The 4,790-nt window shown below is 38.6% G+C and overlaps 1 pseudogene; it reads right to left on the bottom strand.

The window, feature by feature from the left end:
• Positions 1 to 3,855: 3,855 nt before the first annotated feature.
• On the bottom strand, positions 3,856 to 4,020 carry LOC122037239 (annotated as a pseudogene).
• Between the last annotated feature and the right edge of the window lie 770 nt (positions 4,021 to 4,790).

Genomic DNA, 4,790 nt, shown 5'->3' with positions numbered 1-4,790 from the left:
GTTGATTATAGAAGGAAACTGTGTCCTAGTTATCTAGGTTGATGATGTCCCCTTGAGGAACTCATAAGGATTGTCATGTAAACACTGCAGGTGGACTTAGTCCAACATGATAATAAAGTTGAGTGGTACTACTCTTGGAGCTAGATGTTAATTGACTTGTCAGTAACTCATTTAATTAATGGGCATTCAATATCTTAAACACAGGAAGATTAACGCACTCATGATAAGAAGAAGCTCATAATGTAATATGAGATTGGTGCGGTAGTTCAATAATAACTCTTTAGTGGTATGAGTTATTATTGATGAACTTGAGTTGGGTGTTCGGGTCGAATACAGGAAGCTCAAGCTCATCAGGAGGCCAAAGCCAATTCCTCCTCTAGGTCCCTGTTGTAGCCTCTATGTATAAAGCCTCACATCCACCCAAGTCCACTTCTTACCCAAGTAATGGGTCGGCCACATCCTTGCTTGGTGCCTAAGTAAGGGGTCGGCCAAGCTTTGCTTGGAGCCCAAGAGGTGGCTTGCCAAGCCTTGCTTGGTTCCCAAGCAAGGGGCCGGCCACAAGGAATTAAAAAAAAAAGAATTTTAATTTTTTTAAAATCTTTCCTTTTATAGTCATCCTCCAAGGGATTTAAAAGAGAGATTTTAATTATAAAAATTTTCCTTTTATAGCTATCCCACAAGGGATTTAAAAGAGAGATTTTAATTTTTAAAACTTTCATTTTATAGTCATCCACAGAGGGATTGAAAAGAGATATTTTAATTTTAAAATCTTTCTTGTAGTCATCTACAATTGTTTAAAAGAGAGATTTTAATTTTAAAATTTTTCTTTGATATCCATCCAAAAAGGGATTTAAAAGAGAAATTTTAATTTTAAAATCTTTCCTTTTATAACTATCCACAAAGGGATTTTAAAAAAAAAAATTAATTTTAAAGTGTTTCCTTTTTTGTTGCCCAAGCTATAGCCGGCCATGATTGGAATTAAAAGGAAGTTTTAATTATGTTTAAAACTTTCCTTTTTAGCATTCACCAAGGATTATAAAAGAGAAGTAGATGGTGCCTTATGGTAGAACACACCCTAAAGTTCCCTCTTCTATTTTCCTTGGTGGTCGGCCCCCTTTCTCCTCTTCTCCCTTTGCTTTCTTCCCTTAAGGCTAGCGGCACATCAAGGCTTCACCTCCTTGTGGCTGGTTTCTTAGAGAAGAAGAAGAAGAGAAGGAGGCTCCCTATTCTAGCATCCCTTGGTGGTCGAAAGTCTTGGAGGCATAGAAGTGGTTCGGGTGGTGTTGTCTTGGTAGATCGTCGCCCACACGATGTCCAAGAGGAGGAAAGGAATACAGCAGAAGATCAAGAGGTCTTTAAGTTACAAAAAAAGGTATAACTAGTTATTTATTCCGCTGCATACTAGTTTAGTTTTTCTTTTTATGGATCCTGAAATACCAACACAAGAGGTTAGCAATTTTGTGTTTCAATTTTGTGCTTCGATTTTGTGTTTCGATCTTGTGCTTCGATTGAAATCTCTTTAGTTAAACCTAGGGTTTACTGTGAGGAGTTTAAATATTCAATTTCTTTGAAAGGTTTGTCTAGGAAGTAGTGGATGATCCCATAACCAAGAAGGCTGAGTGCCTCGCCAACGACCTGGAAGTCAATCCTTGAAATAGATATTTAATCAACTTCTATAATATGGTTTAACTTCTGAAGAACACATGAGTTGAACTTGGAGTAAAAATGTTAAGTTTTATTTCCAATCCAAGTAACTTATGAAGAACATATGGTTTGAACTTGGAGTAAAAATGTTAAGTTTCGTTTCCAATCCAAGTTTAAGAACACATGGGTTGCTAGGAAAAGTTCTGTGCTTATACAAATTTTTATACAGGGGAAACAGAACAAAATTCCGAGTAGCACCCAACAGATCCTAGAGGGGGAGATCCAAAGCCATTACTCTTAATAAAATCTTTAGAGGAGAGTTAAACAAGAAAGAGTAAAGGTTGATGTTGTAGAAGTTAGGATCACACTTCTATTTAACTTGGTTACAAGATATGTGTTGGGGTTATCACGGGATCATTATAGAGGGTGTCATGAGATCACTGTAGTAAACATTAAAAGGATAGAAATAGACTTAGGTCTAGTCAGTCGACTATACCTCCTTCGACTAGACTTGAAGGGGAGGCTAGTGATATGGGTTATGTTAGATTGGCTGAGTGAGTGAAGGAGGGGTTTAGGTCCAGAGAGATAGGAAAGGTATATTGCCTACCGATCGCAGGCTAAGCGAGCACCCACGTGCTCATATATGCTCGGACAGGCAAAGCCCGCCCGAGCATGAAGGCATTTAGCCTTATATATAACTCTTAGCATATTGTCGGTCGATCGTAGGCCAAGCGAGCACCCACATGCTTATATATGTCCAGTCGGGCAAAGTCTGCCCGAGCATGAAAGAATTTAGCCTTATATATAACTCTTAGTATATTACCGATCAATCGCAGGCCGAGCAAGCACCCACGTGCTCATATATGCTTGGACGGGCAAAGCCCACCAGAGCATGAAGGCATTTAGCCTTATATATAACTCTTAGCATATTGTCGACCGATCATAGGCCGAGCGAGCACCCACGTGCTCATATATGCCCGGCTAGGCAAAGTCCTCCCGAGCATAAAGACATTTAGCCTTATATATAACTCTCAGCATATTATCAATCGATCACAGGCCGAACGAACGCCCACGTGTTCATATATTCTCATATGGGCAAAGCCCGCCCGAGCATGAAGGCATTTAGCCTTATATATAGCTCTTAGCATATTGTCGGTCGATCGTAGGCCGAGCGAGCACCCACGTGCTCATATATGCTCGGTCGGGCAAAGTCTACCCGAGCATGAAGGCATTTAGTCTTATATATAGCTCTCAACATATTACCGACTGATCGTAGGCTGAGCGAGCATCCACGTGCTCATATATGCTCGACCGGGCAAACCTCGCCCGAGTAGAAAGGCATTTAGACTTATATATAACTCTCAACATATTACTAGCCGATCGTAGGCCGAAGGAGCGCCCACATGCTCATATATACTCGGTCGGACAAAGCCCGCCTGAGCATGAAGGCATTTAGCCTTATATATAACTCTCAGCATATTATCGGTCAATCGCAGGCCAAGCAAGCACCCACATGCTCATATATGTTAGACCAGGCTGTAGAGCCCGCCTGAGCATAAAGTCACTTAGCCTTATGACACGTTCCTAATATACGACCGGCTTGAATGATCGGTCGAGACATATTTAATAGAAAGCATTCTCAACAGTATATACGTCCGTCTTGAACGACCGGCCGAGACATATTCAACAGGAGTAATTCTTAACAGTATATACGGCTAGCTTGAACGATCGACTGAGACATGCTTAACAAAATATTTGGCGGGAAATATCTTCTAGAAGCTTCTTCAATCATAATGGCATGTCCTATTATAAATATAAGTCATAAACGACAAAAGGGGTACATCTGGGATACATAAAAGATTCCTTAAAGGAGTATTGCACGAAGTATAGGAGATGACTCCATCTCCTAACAAACTTTAACTAACCGAGGGCCACCTCATGACTATGAAGATCACGTGAGGTAGTATAAGAAGGGGGATCCTCTCCGTTGGCAAGGTATGCAAGTTCTAGTATCTAAACTCTGTTTTCACTTCAGTTACTGTTCTTCTTTTTCTTCTTCTTCTTCCATCTGAGAGAGGAATTGACTTGAGCGTTGGAGGGCCTAGCCAGGGATCTCCACCCCGGTCTTAGGTCACTAACGCTTTGTTGGCTCATCTCATTATGCGTAGGAGCATTGAGGAGTTTCTTCGGATCTTCAGAGTTCATCTTCATTGAAGGTCATCGTCATTCATCAGAACCAATGCTGATCTTCACAGATCTTAGACAGGATCAGTAACAAACTCTCCCTCATAAAATTAATTTAATTTTTTATTCAGATATTAAACTAAAAGGAATAGATACTATATTTGATCTTAGCCAAAAGATCGAGAAAGGTATGTTTTTTAATGTCACAAGTCCAAGGTATTTATAGAAACTTCTCTGCTCGTGGTATTGTTAATCATAAGATGTGAGACTAAAGAGAACCATGACAGTGCATATTATTTATTTAAAAACAACTAGAGAAAATTACTAATAAGACAAATTTATTTTCAGTGTGAAAAGAAAAATGGACATTAACGTAATTTAATTTTGGGATTCATCAAAATTAGTTAGTAAAAGGTTCAAATTCTTAATAAAATAGTAAGATGATATTAATTTATAAATATTTTTAATAATTTTAAAATTATGTTTTTCTTTGCTTTTAGAAAAGGAAAGAGGCAAAATAAAAATTTGTTTTGAGTCATTGGGTGCTCGAGTTAGACTTGATCTTGGGCTAAGTTTGAATAAGAATTCATTCAAATTTGGAATCGTTCATCTATTGACTTGGTTCAACGAACCCGAAGTGAACTAATGAATTTGGTGGTGAACCTTCCATCATAGTTTGTATTAGATTTTATAATAAAAGGTTTTTATTTAATAATATTTTATGCTTTTACAATGCATAAAAAAAATTAAAGATAATACTTTTACAATCACGAATTGTCTATTATATTTACACTATTGTCATGTCCTCCATGGTTTTGTCGTAGGACATTATTCAGAGATGATTGCTGGCATTGCCTCCTCCGTGAGCTACTAACATTATCTTTGTTGTTGTTGCCCGTCGATGATGATGCTACCCTTCATGGTTTTGTCGTAGGACACTATTTGGAGGAGAATTATGCACC

This window comes from Zingiber officinale, unplaced genomic scaffold (genome assembly GCF_018446385.1).
Source record: "Zingiber officinale cultivar Zhangliang unplaced genomic scaffold, Zo_v1.1 ctg246, whole genome shotgun sequence".
NCBI lineage: Eukaryota > Viridiplantae > Streptophyta > Magnoliopsida > Zingiberales > Zingiberaceae > Zingiber > Zingiber officinale.
This window is presented reverse-complemented; position numbering and strand designations above follow the sequence as displayed.